Source organism: Tachypleus tridentatus, chromosome 13 (assembly GCF_004210375.1).
Source record: "Tachypleus tridentatus isolate NWPU-2018 chromosome 13, ASM421037v1, whole genome shotgun sequence".
Taxonomy (NCBI): Eukaryota; Metazoa; Arthropoda; class Merostomata; order Xiphosura; family Limulidae; genus Tachypleus; species Tachypleus tridentatus.
This window is the reverse complement of record NC_134837.1, coordinates 218,912,389-218,929,420: the sequence shown is the minus strand read 5'-3', so window position 1 is coordinate 218,929,420 and position 17,032 is coordinate 218,912,389. Positions and strand designations below refer to the sequence as shown.

The 17,032-nt window shown below is 33.4% G+C and overlaps 1 protein-coding gene and 1 long non-coding RNA gene across 3 annotated transcripts in view; one reads left to right on the top strand and one right to left on the bottom strand.

Moving 5' to 3' along the window:
• LOC143239162 (uncharacterized) overlaps positions 1–17,032 on the bottom strand; it is a 63,352-nt gene that overhangs the window by 32,392 nt on the left and 13,928 nt on the right. The gene's annotated exons all lie outside the window — the stretch shown is intronic.
• On the top strand, positions 4,108–9,469 carry LOC143239163 (uncharacterized). Of its 2 annotated transcripts, none has more exons than XR_013021036.1 (3): positions 4,108–4,930; positions 6,018–6,099; positions 8,199–9,469. It is a non-coding gene; the product is annotated as an uncharacterized LOC143239163 (long non-coding RNA). The 2 variants fall into 2 exon arrangements; XR_013021037.1 differs by having other exon boundaries at positions 4,108–5,092.

Sequence of the window (17,032 nt, the reverse complement as noted above, 5' to 3'; positions counted from 1 at the left end):
TACTCCTATAAAAATACTTGGGTACAGAGTATAAGTTTCTATATTTCTTAGCTTTGTCAACGCAAGACTTCCTGGCTACATAATGTATGCAAATAATAATACTGACTTCAATGATGTGATATTTGAAAGAAAGGGGTCATTCCATGCTTCCTAAACCACTGTATTCAGATGTACTGACCCAATACAGTAGAAACGTAGAATAAATCGCCAAGAAATTCATTGACAAACTGCGTACCTAAGAGATAATGAATAGTTAGGGACAGTATGTTTCTTATTTGTTGTGTAACGTAATTAAACACGCACCCAACATAAGTGATGTTGAATTATTTTGATTCATATCGTTAAATACAGCCTTCACAATTCCAGGTTCGGTTGAAGAACACACTAGCACACAAAAATATAAGTTGATATTTGAATACAACAGAATATGCAAATATCACAATAAGAGACTTCACATCCTGTACCTAACCCGTTTAATCCGTACAAACCACCAAACTCAAATTTAAAAGGGTCAATCACTCTAGTTTATTACTTACAGGGTCCAGTGTATCTGGAAAAATGATTAGTTGTTTGTATCCTATCGCTGGGGAGAATTAAATACATATTTATTGTTACTCTATGTTTTTATTTTATTTCCGTAGTCGGTTGATAGCGGGTGGGGTACTTTCTTGATTACACTCTCCACACGGTAAATTATTCGGTGGTTACAACATACAGAAACTTTTCTTTGGGGTGGTGGGGTGGGGCAAAGTAATGCGTAATTTTGAAGTGAACAGAAAATTCATAAACATAAACTGAATGAATGAAGAAGGAACCATGTTTCTCATTTTCGTAAGTATCCATCTTGCCCCCCCCTCCCATGACACTATATGGCGTATCAAAAAATATAAAATGATAAAGTGCCATCTCTAAAATCCGTTATACTAAAGTCAGAACATCTATGGCAAAAGTATCAAGAAAAAAATATAAAAGCACAACGGTAAAGTGCCATCTCTAAAATCCGTTATACTAAAGTCAGAACATCTATTACGCTTTCAAAAGTTAATATACAAGAAAACCAACTGGTTTGGATATCTGTTTGTTGGGAATTTAGCACAACGGTCAAGAATTGGCTGGTTACCTGTATTCTGCTCACAACGCGTATCGAAACCCAGTTTCTAGAGACTAAGTTCGAAGACATGCTGTTGTGTCACTAGGGGTGGCTAATATATTCGAAACAGGGAGAGACTTACTTTTTTTGCCAAATTTGACAGTAAAATTAGTAAAATTTAAATTAAACATTTGCTTAAGACAAGCAAACTTTAAATAATTTCTGCTTTGGTGTAATTCTCACAATTCCTACAAACTCCATTTCATTTTTTGGTAAACAACCATAACTAGACCGCTCACTTCGCACAACGAAATACAATCTGCGCATGCGCGGTTTGATGCTTCTAAGCTGTCCCAATATTGACTCTTGCGTTATAAATTTTTCCTATCAGTATCAGAAGTTTACACAGCTTGTCCTAAATACTAAGACTGATATATTCTACTTCAGTATTGTTTTGAGAAAATCTGAAAATAAACCATAAAATAAGCCTAAAATCATAACTGACAATTTAATCTGTCTTATCTCATTACGAATGAAGTTCATTCATTTCAGTCTTGCTGATCCAACACATCAACAACGTATGTTCTACTCTACTACCGATATTAACAAGACCATAAGCGTTTTGCTTGTTTATTTGATTCGAATTAAAGCCACATTGTGCTATATGCTGTGTCCACCTCGGGAAAGTCCGTAGTCTTACCGCTGCAGCCCCCCGCTAGTACAGCGGTAAGTCTCCGGTTTTACAACGCTAAAATCAGGGGTTCGATTCCCCTCAGTTGGCTCAGCAGATACGCCGATGTAACTTTGCTAAAGAAAAAAACACATATACTCACGGCTGTAACAAGGTGAAAATGATTCATGTCACGATATGTACCTTTATGTTTTACAGAACGCAATGCCACAAAAAACAAAAACACACAGAGCGTATTCCAGATCTTAAAACATGAAATTTGTTCAGAAGAATAGTCTATTCTACGGTCAAATACAAGTATCGTTCGGTCACACAAAACACAAATCAAAACAGTTTTTAAATATGGTTGTAACTTAACACACAACAAGCTTCATGAAATGCCCTATACTGGTTTCTCACCTCATACATACAAGGTATGTTTTAAAATACGCCATGTAATAGCTTTAATTATTATTAAACTCAATTCCTTTTAACTTAAATTTATGTAGCAAAAACGAAAATTTAGTACTTGAAAATGCACTGTGGATATTATTCGATTGAGTAATAATACAAAAAGTGAAAATGCTATAATTACTACAATACTTTATAGCTCTTATTTTAAAGCATCATCTGTTTCGGTGCGCCCTCCAGTGGTTTAGAGGCAAATCTAAGGGCTTGCAACGTTAAAACTCGGGTCTAGATACCCACGATCGTCAGAGCACAGATAGCCCATTGTTTTAGCCTTATGTTTAACAACAAACAAACACGTTTGTGGGTTATATGTACGTACTTGTGAGTATCTAAAGTTCATAAGAATTTATAAATAAACAATGAATATCATGTACACAGACGGTAATAATTTATCAGTTCACTTCAAGTATACCATTCTTTGGTTTCGTATCGATACATAATGGTTTTTGCAACAAATATTTATTGTATTGCGATTATTTGCTACTTATATCATTTAACAATTTGTATGCAAGTAACTATTTTAAGCGTTAAAGAAACATATAGGATAAAAAAAAATCAATTTTGTAAAGCCAAATTTACGAAACATTTAACCCGGACGATTTTGAAAGGTGATTTTTTTATCATCAGAGGTGGGAATTACAAAAAGAATCTTTAATTATTTATTCCCCCACCTGATGAGAAAAGTCAAATTTTTCTTATTCTTCTTATTTTAATCTCTGGTGTATTAGAGTGGAGGGAGGCGTGTTTTCTACAACATACTATTATTGCCCGTGTATGTTTCGGTAATGTAATACTTTATTTTCTACAGTCGTGCATACTGTTAAAAAATATATCATTCAGTGATTCCTTAGTAAACACTTGCCTATTAACAGATGTTGGTGGCAATTAAATCCAATCCGCTAATTACGAAGTGTAATTTGCCGAAGTTATCAAGTAACAAAGAATTGGTAATTTTTTGAATTAAACATAACCATTTAGCACTTAAAACAGGGTCATTTGTTTAATCAACTTTATACAGTAAGGATGTAATAAAGTACAAGAACGTTTTATGCAAGCTTCATCCAAACCGTAGCAGTTTCTTCATTTCTAGATTTTTAAGACCTGATACACTGATCACTTTCACACCCTTTTCTGTGTGTTTGTGTGTGAGGGGCTACTTTATGTGCTTATTTGTAAAGCGAGAATAATGTTATTAATATTGTACTTTTTATTTAAAAAATGAAGTCAAAGATTTCACTGTCATTGCTTAATATTAGTAGTTATGTTTTTCATAACAAGTTCAATTAAATTTCATTTGAATAACACTAATAAATTGCACACATACACATACATACACACACACACACACAAATATTCAGGGTGTCCGAAAATGAACACACCAAAATCAAAATTGAATAATTTTTTTTTTATATAAGTTATAGGTTTGTAAGTTTTGTTCTGTTGTGTTAATTCTATTTTGTTCTTCTTTCTTTGACGAACGAACTGTTACTAGAAATTCCTATCTACATATGCTACAATAGTTCTTAATCCCACAACTCCAAGAAACTCCTGGTTTCTTACAAGGAGCTGTCTTTCAACAGGAAAGAGCACCATCCCACTTTGCTCGAATTGTTAGTGTTTTTAAACCAAACTTTTCTAGAATGTTAAATTAGCAGGGGAAGTCATATGTGAAGAGATAGAGAAGAAATGATTCTCTAGTTCGTCCGATTTAAACCCTTTAGATTTTCATCTCTGGGACTTTTTAAAAACAGAAATCTATCATAACAAACCAAAAAGACCTTGAAGAAATGAAACACCGGATTCATTATGACATCTTATCCATCCATACTGATGCGTTGTAAAATGTTTTCTCACAATTTTAACGCACAGTTAGATTAATTATAGCGAATGATAAAAAACGTGTAGAAATCCATTAATTATTAAACTAAAACTTTCAGGCCTTCTAGTTGTCTTTATATTTATTTTTTCTTGTTATCTCAAATAACAATAAAGTTATGTTGATTTTGGTACACCCTTTATAGGTACATAAACACACGCGCATACACCTGTATATACGTACAAACACACACATATATATATACGCACACACATACATATATACACATATACATATGCAGAGGTAGAAAATGTGAAGGTGATAAAGAAATTAGAATTATAGAGAAAAATCACTTTTAAAGACAGGCTTGTTTCCGACTTGAATAACATACATAGCACATAACATAAATTAACGTATATAAAAAGAACTAAAACAATAACCATACAGCAGTGAATCATTGGGCACCCTCGATGTAAATAACACTTCTAGGAATAACATCAGTTACCAGCTAACCCTAAACCTTCGTTGCTTAACGTGTAATAATCAATAAATAGCTAAATATACTTGTCTGTCACGCTCTGTATTTCCTAAACAGTTAATCATATAAATATATATAAATCAAAGTACTTCTTTTCAAGAGTACATTATAGGAAAACTATTTATTTTTTGCAATTCCTAAAATTTCACATTGAAATCAAGTATCGATCCGTTCAGTTTTCGTATATGCTAAACGGCCAGTCTGAGAAAAAATAGTAATAATAATAGTGTTTCTTTTTGTGTGGAAATCTCACGACCAAAACGAGACTTCCTTTGTAGACTGAGTGAAATAAACATTTCGAAGATATGAGTATGATCATAAAAGACGTCTCAAGAGAGGAACGTGGTTGAGTATATATTTGTTGTTGTTTAGTTTATTTAATACAAGTTTTTCAGGGTTTTGTTTTTCATGTCTGTATTATATACATGCAGTCCCACGATGGAACAATGATAATTTTACGGACTTACAACCCTCAAATTCGAAGTTCGATTCCCCGTGATGAACACAGTAGGTAGTCAAATGTGGCTTTGCTATACATAAAACAAACAAATAAAATATACGTGCATGCTTTTATTGTACCATGTAAAATAAACGTTTTTGAATTGAATATTTGCCCTTTGGCTCTTTTTATATAAATGACAACTGTCAAAAAGCGCTCACTTTGTTAGCTATCGTCAGCAAAATGACAAGAAACGATAGCATACACTGAGGGAAAAAAATTCCCGCGGGGTACTAAGCGAACCTGAGCGCTCTATGATGCTCGATGCATACATTGCGAAAAAACCAAACATTTTTGTCAATAATGCATTGTAATCAGTCTCCTTTGCTTAAAAACAAACACAATGCAATTTTCCTCATTCAAATAACACATGGAATGACGAAAGACGATTTTCAACAACCCGCTAGACTATCATATTGCAAATACACTCTAATTCAGGGGACTGAGTTGACTGCAAATTCAATATTTATTCATCACTATTTTTAGGAAAATTACTACTGTTAGCAATAATAAATATTTTTCAGTTTAGTGTACGTCTAGGGACTTACACTACTGTATCCACTCTGGGTCTAATTACAGTTATGTTGATTTAGAAATTAACAATGCATCCCCTATATATATATAAATGTACACTGAAAAGATATCAACTTTCTTTGATCTATTTGTCAACGAACTGTATCTCCAGTTTCTTTACCAGGATATTTTTCACCTCGTTTTGATTCAAAAACAAATGAAATTTCTTTCATTTGCTAAGATAAAAGAAAGTCTAAAAACAGCTTACGCAACATAAAAAATAGTACTTATTCGAAAACAATGTCTTATTATAGACGTCGAACGTAACCTTACATTCGACCTTACAAAATATAATCTAATAATATTACAGGATTTTTTTATTTTTTCCATTTATTCATGTGAATTATTGTGTACCACTAGGAATGTTCATGTCACATGAAGGATGAGGCTTATTGACAAGGCCCTTCAAGAAAGTACGGGAACAATTTAAGCACATTAAAACGTGAGTTGATGATTGATTTATCAGGTAGTAAGAAATTTTATTATTATATCTGTTATTACCAGTCTCTAATAAGTTTAGGTTTGTCAACATTGGCTTCGTATTCTAAACAATAAACAGAAAATTAGCAAGTGAAATTGTTGTGTTAGCTTAATTTGGCCTATCAGTTTGCGTTAGTTAACATTTTTGTTTTCATTAAAGTAGAGTGGATTTCGTTTTATTTTCACCGAATAATACATTTGTTTGTTTAAGAGAAAAGCCACACTGAGCTATCTAGTGTGTCTTACGCGGGGAATCGAACCCCGGATTTTAACGTTGCAAGTTCATGAACATACCAACTGTCCCACCTGGGGACCACACTAAGACAACATAATCTGCCAACAATAAAATTATTTAGAACAATTAGTGAGCTAGTAGTATAACAAACACATAGCACGTAACACGTCATCCTCTTACATAGAGGCGTATCAAATTGTTATATCAGTGTATTTCATATAAGTAGTGTCGTCACAAGGATTTTTGGTTGAGGGTAAGATTGGTCTTACATAAATACTGATTTCCCATGTCCTCTCACTTCAGGTAGTGAAGCCATCGGTTCTAAGCACAAGCAGTTATTAAAATATTTGGGGGGATCACTTATTTTATCTGATTTTCCTTAATCCTAGCCTAAATATGGAATAAATATTACATAAGTTCTCCACTTATCCATTGCTCATGATTACACCGATATATTAATCAAATTGATAATTTGTTTATGGAATCTATAATTTACTCCCTCTATTCGGTTCTCAGTATAATGGTTTTTGTGTTTGTAATTGAAAGAATCACACTTGATGTCCATTTGCAGGGGAATATGGGCTACGTTTATACAAATATTGGTAGTGTCCCTAAATACATATATATTGAAGGAGCAAATTCTCCTTTGCTCCTGCAAACTCGGCGCTTAACATTTTAAGCATAGAACACTAAGTTTCAGGATTACCATCGATAAATAGGCCTAGTATTAAATTTTCTGTGCCAATTTGTTACTTGTCTTGAAAAATGACTAAAAAGAGAGAAAAATTCCAAAACCAAATACACCATTTGAATCTCATAAACCACATTCTGAAAATGGGATAGTTTAAGATGAAAATTTTAAAGGTTTAACGAGTATGCATATCATTTTATCAAAATATGCTACAAATAAGAGATCATAAAACTAAGTAAACGTTTCAGAGCAACTAAACATAACAGTATGTATACCAGGTGTGGTATTTTATATGGGTAATAAAACAAAATCTCAGGTTAACGGTCTTTACGCTAAACTTCCAAGTAGTTGGTTATTTTTTTAACCACTGGTTTCAACTTGTCTGTGTAACCATGTATCTGTATACATTCATAATGCTCCAAGATATTTTAGTACAGTACCAGGAAGTCAATTACAGAGGAAATGAAGTCATACAAAAACAAACAACTTCGTAACAGGCTATATTATTGTCTCGCCTTCTTTGATTGTGACAGTAACTTTATAACAATACATTCTTCTAGAAGTAACACAATTATATTAATAAGGACACCATTTTTAAAGGAAACACCAAAACCTATTACATTTTCAATAGTATGTTTATTTTGGCTTTCAACTCTAAAATCTATTTGCACAAAATAAAAGAAAATTTGTATTTAAAAAATCATATATTCAAGATGATTAATTTTACTCATTAAGTGTTGTAACTTGAAACACTATTTTTTAACTATCTACGACGTTGTTATGTCTCTTCACCAATAACGACGCAAGATTGAGAAACATTCTACTTCAACTTACAATGGTGTTGGATTTTCGTAACAAGTATCAACAAGTGTTTCAAAATTCATTAAATATCACTGGAATGTTAATAATAACGAAATTACTGATGTCATTACTAAGTTATCCTGTCTTAAGCCACGTTCTAAATTATTCTCACAAAAGGAACAAAATTATATTATTTAATAGCAGCAATAAGCAAAGCAAACGTATTTCAACAATAAACTTCACATTGTTGTAATTTAAGTGCAATAGCTACCAATTCAATATTCTTCTGACTGAAGAAATTATATTACGTTTAATGATATCAAACGTTTTTCAGGGTTGGAGATACACAGATGTAGCCAAGTCGCTGACGGATTGATGTAGATTAATTTGCTAGGAAACTTTGAAACTATCTGGTTTGATTAATTAGTTTGCATAGTTATTGAGTTATCAACAGATTGGTGAAAAATCGTCCTGTTTATTTTGTGTAATTAGTTTATACAGTAACTCGCTACATTACATGTTTAAAGTTATATCTGACGTGCACAGTAAACGAGTAATATGGGAGAGAACATTAGTGGATCAGAGAATCTGTGACGTAAAGACCAAATGCATTTTGTCATTGGCCATACCCTCTGATGTTGACTGCAGTTTCGCCTATTCAAGGTTCACCAGTAAAGTTTGGGTTGGCAAACCAAAAAAAAATACGATTAGGCCTCTTATAATAGGGATGTGTATAAAATATTTATGGGAGTTTTTTTTTTAATTTACTATAAAAATATTTGTAACAAATATGATATGTATACATATACAGTCATTAAATAATGAACTAGATGCAATGTCGCAGTATTATTCAGACACCTAAATTAACTTAGGCTGTTGTATAATGAATTAAATAGGACTCAAAAGCCCATAAGTATTATGTACCAATTTCCTTCCGCGTTGTCACAATGCCACTGTTAGAAGAAAGTATCAAGTTAAGCTAATTTCAATATGAAATGATCTGTTAAGACATTAAATGAAAAATCTTAGAATTCATACTTATGGATTTGATGACAATATTTATATTCTACACATGTCACACAAACCGCCTAGCGAAGAAAGAATCCCACAAATAACAGCTGGCTTGATAAACTATTATTATATCACTAGTGTAAAAGCCTATAACAAATGACGGAGTAAGTACTACTACCCCACCCCATAATAAACTCTAACCTCACATTTCAAAACTAAAATAAATAATTTTTGCGAAATCAAGCATGACCAACAAAGATGCAGAAAATTCCAATCGAGGTTGTCAAAGGTCAGTGAGTCAAATAAAATTAAGACCCTTCATGAAATTAATTCGTTTCATATTCATAGAATACTTATTGTTAAAAACAAGTTAGGTTAAAATACATTACACGTAGAAAAGCCAGTGCACTGTAGTAACAAGACGTTTCAACAATAAATTTTATCTCATGTTAAGCAACAAAGGTTTGAAATTAAGCACAGAGCTATACAATGGGCTATCTGTGCTCTACCCACGACGGTGTATCTGAACCTGGTTTTTATCGTTGTAAGTCCGCAGGCATAACGCTGTACCACTAGGGGCAGCAACAAAATTATATATATATATATTTGGATGGATTATATATATGGTTTGGATGGATCTTCACCAAACTTGATATGAAGGTCATTAAGTCCATGAAGGGTTACATACAGATTTTCAGTTTTGCATTTTGCGGTTTTGATGGGCGTATTTTATCACTACCTCTTTCTATCTGTTAATGGATCGTCACCAAAGTTGGCATGAAGGTTTGTTGAGTCAGTGCGGAAATACATGCGAAGATGCAGCTTCACATTTTGTATTTTCCAGTTTTTATGCGCATTTTCTACAGTTACACATAAGGGAAGCAATTTTTCGTGTCTAAAATAACCTTTTATTAATCATGAATTTACTAAACTTACGTTCAAGGCACGTGTACTCCAACTAGTAACCTAATATTATTTAGTTTTTCTACTGAAAATATAAAATGAAATGTACAGACAACAAAACTTTTAAAAATATTTGTTGATTTCTTAATTCAGAATCTTCATTGAATAAAGAAGTTTGCGTTTTTATTAAAGACATTGGTGGTATAACAGCAAATAGTTTAATTCAGATTATAAGTTTTAAGTTTAAAATCGATTCTATATTTTGACTTTTATTATAACTTTTACGCACGTGGGTCTAGGCTGATTCCACAGTAGGTCTTTATTTAGGCTTATTATACCAACATTCACTACACTTATAAGGTTTCACTTCACACATACACAGATCCTCAGAGCCGCTTTACGACCCTATCACTAGCTTTTATGACTCCTTCTCTTTCGACTCGTAATCCGAGGGTCGCGGATTCGAATCCCGGTCGCACCAAACATGCTCGCCCTTTCAGCCGTGGGGACGTTATAATATGACGGTCAATCTCACTATTCGTTGGTAAAAAGAGTAGCCCAAGAGTTGGCGGTGGGTAGTGATGACTAGCTGCCTTCCCTCTAGTCTCACACTGCCAAATTATGGACGGCTAGCGCAAATAGCCCTCGAGTAGCTTTGCGCGAAATTCAAAACCAATCAAACCTTCTCTTTCGAGAAATCAAGCATGATGTGACGTGACACACTAGTTTCTATATAGGATACATGAATACTGATCGATCATACAGTAGCATGTACAGAACAAGTGTGAGGCAAACCATCCAACAAATTACTCACAGATGGATATTATTTAATCCTAGACAAGAACAGGTGATTACTTACAAAAAAACTCACAGCTTTGTTCAACAAAATAGACTGCGGAATAGAGCGTCCTCTGTAGACAATACAGAGAGACATTATTGCATAGTTAACACCCCCTTTCCAAATAAGCTGTACGGTAATTCAGACCAACTCTAAGCAACTGCGCATTTCATCCGGGTTACTAAAGTTCTAATATCAGCATAAAATATGAAGAAGAAAATAAATATTTTAAGCTACAATTAGAAGAAAATTAAACTAAGGATCATTTTATTTTCCATGATGTATTTTATCAGTTTTACAACTCGTCGCTTGAAAAGTCACCTGTATTTGTATATAACGAAAATGTAAAACGAAACACTAATTATTAAATAGTACAATTATTTTATGGTAATATTTCGATAACTTTCCTTATATCCTAATCAACATTGAATTCTTCCTTCCTTCACGTAGCGTCTTTCCGTGTATGAATGTTCCTTTGAGAGAGAGAAAGCTGATTTTTCTTTAAAGGGTACCTTATCCTCATAAACCAGTAAACCAATTACAGGATATACTTTTCTTTATTTTTAAACGAAATTTGTATTACGTTTTTAATGGACTCTTAACGCTTATATTTTACAGAAACACATCCTTTCAAAGATAATGAAGTCTGCTAATGACGTCAACGCTTCTACAATGACGTCACGAATACGTAGAATAACAGTAAAATATATTTTTCATTCGAGGAAACTGTGGAATACTTTCTCTCTCTGGAATTGCTACGGTCAATCAATAGATTTTACTTCTTGGAGCTAAGCTTACGATATTGAACCAAAACTGATTACGAAGAACTATTGATTGAAAGAATCAACACTGAAAATGTTTTAAATTTTTACCTCAATTGCTATTTGTTTATTATTACATTTCACACTGCAATTTTGGCAAACATTATTTGTTGTTGTTTACAGCCTCCAACATTAGTGCTTAGCTGATTATTTAAAATATTAATATTATTACTAAATCTACAATATACATTAATAATAATACCAAATAACAGTTATTGAGTGAAAAGCAAACAGATGATTTTTTTACCTTATGACATATATAAATTAATCATCCAATCGAAAAGTTAGAATCCGCCATGTATTAGAAACTTATATTTTTACAATCTCACAAAAAACACATCACTACTTGGCTACTGGAAGAGAAATATAAAAAATTATCGGTAACATATTCGTACACTCTCTTGTACCGCGTGCAAGATTCAACACAGATAGGTGGGACCCGCTGCAATAAAGGATGACGTAGAAACCACTAAGACTTTTCTTCCATACATGATAAATTCGAAACACAGTGAGTCTGTTGATTACAAACGAATAACGATAACCTTGTCATTAAAGGCCAGACATACGTATAAATACATACGTAATCGCTGTTCTAATGTCAGCTTGAATTTAATAATAATAAAAAAAAAGATAAAAATTTCTCCGTAACAAGTTGTACTACAAGCCCTTCAGAGGCTAAGTGTATATAAATACAGTAACAGTTATAACACAAACAAATTAGGAAGCACTAAAAGTATTTACTAATTCAGATTCTTGGAACTTGGTGAAACGAGTCTGACGTAACCGAATGAAACAGTCAACACAAATAGTTACTAAACTGAACGCGGATTTTAATAACCGGCTCCGAGTTCTTGGAAAAGCAGCATTCAATTAAAGAACGTTCTTAAAGTTATGATAAATTTGTACATGTGCAAAAATATACGTGGGTTCGTTTGTGTTAGTCTTAGTCTATGGAGTGCATTTAGTATATGATATATTCATCAGATTCCAAATATGTTTTTTGAAAGAGCGGGCACTCCTGAGGCACGTCTAACACGTCATTCGATGATCAAAGAAAAATAGCAAAGCTTCACGCGCTACCCTTGTGAGCAGCAACTGATGACAATCAAATACTAATCCAATCTTGACTCTAGAACTTGTTTATACGCCAGAAATTTGACACTATGTTTAGTACGTGTATATATTGCAGGCAGGCAGGCAGCCAGGAAAACACTTAAAACAGTTTGGTGATTATAGTTAATTATCAAGGCATCGGTCGTCTCATACCTTTCTATATATTATTTATCATCCATTTAAATGAATGTTTTAACGATCTGAAAGCTATACTAATTTCTTAAGCGATTATCCACAACACAACAAACCCCCTATACCCCGAAGTGCAAACTACTGTTCCTACAACCCATTCCTCTTATTTTTATTCCACCACTGACATCACAACACAACAAACCTCCTATACTACGAAGTGCAAACTACTGTTCCTACAACCCATTCCTCTTATTTTCATTTCACCACTGACATCAAGTAATATTTGCTACACTCATTATCGGCAGTATAAATGCTGTAATTTTCTTGCTTTTACGCTTGGTGTCACTTTTATAACAACTATAAGTGCTGCAAGTCCTGAAAGCAAAGTCATTATACTGAAAACATTTATCAGAGGTTCTAGGAAATCACCACCACTAAAATTATTTAAAGATAATGAAGTAAAAAAACCAAAAAAACAACAACACAATGTGACTTACTCAGAAGCAAAACAAAAATAAAAACTTTTAAGAAGTTTTTACGTAATGATTAGTATAGTTAATGACCAAACAGAATACCTTTAGTGTATTGGGTAATAAAATAAAAAACAACTGACTCTATGAACGTATTGATCTAAGTAGTTGAAACTCTTGGAAAGCAATATAAATTTTAAATTTATGGATGTTATATTAAGATAAGTTAAATACGTTATTCTATGATTGGTCAGCTATGTTGCTTTTTTATTATTTGAACAACGTTATGGTGCTTATTACTAATTCTAAGTCCACGTCCTTCGCCAGAATTATGAAATTTCATAGTTACAACAACCTCAAAATGACTAGCTAACTTTAATCCATGTTTTATATTCTTCAGTAAGCATACAACTTTGGCCACTGGGTACACCACACAGAAAAAACTAGCCAACTTTAACCCATGTTTCACATTTATTGGTACAACAGAAAACTCCGGTCTCTGTGCTCACCGCATGGAATCAAACTCCGGATCTTCGCGTTGTAAGGTCGTACGTTTACTGCTGTCACAGCGAGGGTCATTTTGACATGAAGGTTTAAGTTCTTGAAAATACTACATGATGTCCAGTGGACAAAGTTGCAGGTTATACCAAAGAACCTACAAGTAAGTTGTAAATCTAAAATAACAGGAAGGTGGACATCAACTGCAACACAGTTATATACAAATCGACCACTAAAAAGGAATTACAGTCACCAAACATATAAAGCTGATATTCTAGACACGACGTTTAAAGGACTGTAATACGTAGTTATTTCTCTTTTTGTAGATTGGCTATTACACGTAACTACACTAACTGAAAGCAACGAATCTATAACTTTACAGAAGAAAAAATCAAATCATATTTGTTACATATGCATGAAATGAGCACTGCAGCGACTCTTAAAGTTATCAATATTCATTTCAGACATTTGTAGTGTTAAACATAACACCAACTCCAAATTTAAACTGCAAGTCAACACAAAAAAATTGTAACCAAGAAGGCGGAGGTCTTCCTTGTGTGTAGTTGATCAAAAATTAAGCACCAGTAAAAATATTTGTACAGTTGAAAATTCACCAACGTAAGTAAGTTCAAGCTGTGGAGTTGAAAAAAAAAAATCAGATAAAGCCTGCTAAACGGCACTATATGGAACATGGTATACTATATAAACCTTTCATTCGAGTTAAAACGCGTAAGTAATAAATAATGAAACAATACAGAAGATAAAGCTGCCCTATACATACAGTTATGTATCTTCCAACGAGTCACAGCCCGGCATGACCAGGTGGTTAAGGCACTCGACTCGTAATCCGAGGATCGCGTGTTCGAATCCCCGTTACACCAAACATGCTCGTCCTTTCAGCCGTGGGGCGTTACATAGTTACAATCAATCCCACTTTTCGTTGGTAAAAGAGTAGCCCAAGAGTTGGCGGTGGGTGGTGATGACTAGCTGCCTTCCCTCTAGTCTTACACTGCTAAATTAGGGACGGCTAGCACAGATAGCCCTCGAGTAGCTTTGCGTGAAATTCAAAACAAGCCAAACCAATCCAACGAGTGTACAACAAAGTCACAAACTATACACTAAACAATAAAGAATAATTTACATCAAGTTTCCCAACGAGTATATCTGAGACAAATACAAGACACGTCACAAACTACAAAGACACGATACTAACGAAATATCCATACATGAACTTCTTGAAATAACAAAAAAACACAAAAACAAGTCTCCAGCTGAAGATGAGATACAAGCTATCCTTCTAAAAAAGTGCATTCCGAAACTGTTTGACCACCTAAAAGCACTTTTTAACTTATCTCTATCCTGAGGATACATACCAGTTTCTTGGAAGCTTGCTAATATATTAATGTTCCATAAGGAAAGAAAGCCAACAAATAAACCTAATAGCTACCGACCAATCAGCCTGACCAGCTGTGTAGGCAAAATTCTTGAAAGAATAATCAGTAATAGACTCTCCACATTCTTGAAGATAAAATCAAAATTACCAGAAGAACAAGATGGATTCATGAAATTTAGACAAACAACTGACCACTTAGTCAGACTAACCGAAGAAATAATATAGCTTTAACAAAAAACAATGCACTGTCGCCTGCTTTTTAAAATTAAGAAAGCATTTGACACTGTATGGTACATTGGTCTAAGGTTCCGTATGAATGAACTGGGACCACTGCGTGGAAAATAGAAAATGCAGAGGGAACCTTTTCTGAGTACTTTACTCCAGAAGCTGTCATCAATCAGGTAGGGGTGGTTAGCCCTATACTCTTCATCATGTATGTAAAAAATATGCCATTGAAGGATACTAATCAGAGTTTGCTAATGATGTGGCAGTCTGGAAAATTGCCACTACACCAACAACCACAACTAAATAGAATAAGCGAATACTGTGAAAAATACAGAATAAAAATAACCAGCGCAAAAACACAACTTGTCGTCTTCACAAAACTGACAAAATAAAAAAAAAACACACCTGAAATATATATGAATGGAACACTACTTCAGACTGCCACATCGGCAAAATTTCTTGGTCTAACCTATGATGCAAAATTAACTTGAATTAACCATGTAAACGAAATTAAAAATAAAGTCTGGCGAAGAACCAACTATGCTAGGAGTCTAACTGGCAAGAATAGTGGAGCATCAACAGAGAATATACTAAACATTTACAAAACATACATTAGACCAGTAATAGACTATGCAGCTCCAGCTTGGATAACTGTAAGTAACAAAACAATTAAAACAAAACTATAAACAATCCAAAACAAACTCCTCATAACAGCATATAGAGTTCCCAGAGCAACATCATCTCAATCTATACATAAACAACCAAACATACCAACTATACCAGATAGACTCCTACATAGTACAATAAGTTACTTTGATAAAAATTGGATGTAAAACGAATTACTATGCAAACTAGACAGGTACCTCATACATGATGAAGATAGTCCTAAACACCTCTCCTCAATCAATATATAATTTAAATATAAAAATAAATAATAATAAATAAATAAATGAAAATATATATATAATAATTATATATATAAAGAAATAACAAAAAGTGCCACCAACAAACTAGACATCTTACTGATGGGGCAAAACAATATCTATACATGTATATCAATACATGGACATTGTCCTGAAAAGGGTCGGAGTAAATTCAGCTCACTCTGACCCAAAAAAGCAGTAACTAACACCATCAAACACTGCATGACCACACAAGTACAGGAAGGAGGAAGAGGTCAAAAAGCACCTGACCCTCCAGGGTATGTACATATCATACCGAGAGATAGAGAGAGTCTTTGATATGTAGGAGAAGAAAATACAACTCTCCACTATAATTCACACAAGACAGCTTACATATAACTGTTTACGTTAATAAGTTATACAGTAAACTGTCGACTTTCCAAGAAGGTAAGAAATGTGTATTTCTTCACTTCCATTAGCTGTACTATAATATTTTAAGATTTAACGCAAATGAAAATTAGGGTTTTCGCAACTACTAATTACAAGAAAAGCTTCCGAAAAGTTTTATAAACAGCGTAAACTTCAGAGTAGCAAATTAACTGTACACCAGTTCGGTATATATACACAAATGTTCTCAAGAATAACCTTTACCCTATGTCATTGAAACCACCTTACTGTCTTATTACACGAACATACATACATACATAGAGAGAAGCGAAATAAAGTAGCAGACGTGCTCTTGTGGTGCACGGTGTGAAGTTTACGGAAGTTCTTTTTTTTTTCTTCTGAAATATGCTAGTAGCAGTATAAAGTTTAAAAGTAAATAAACAATAAAAATATTCATAACCACTGGGCTTCAGTA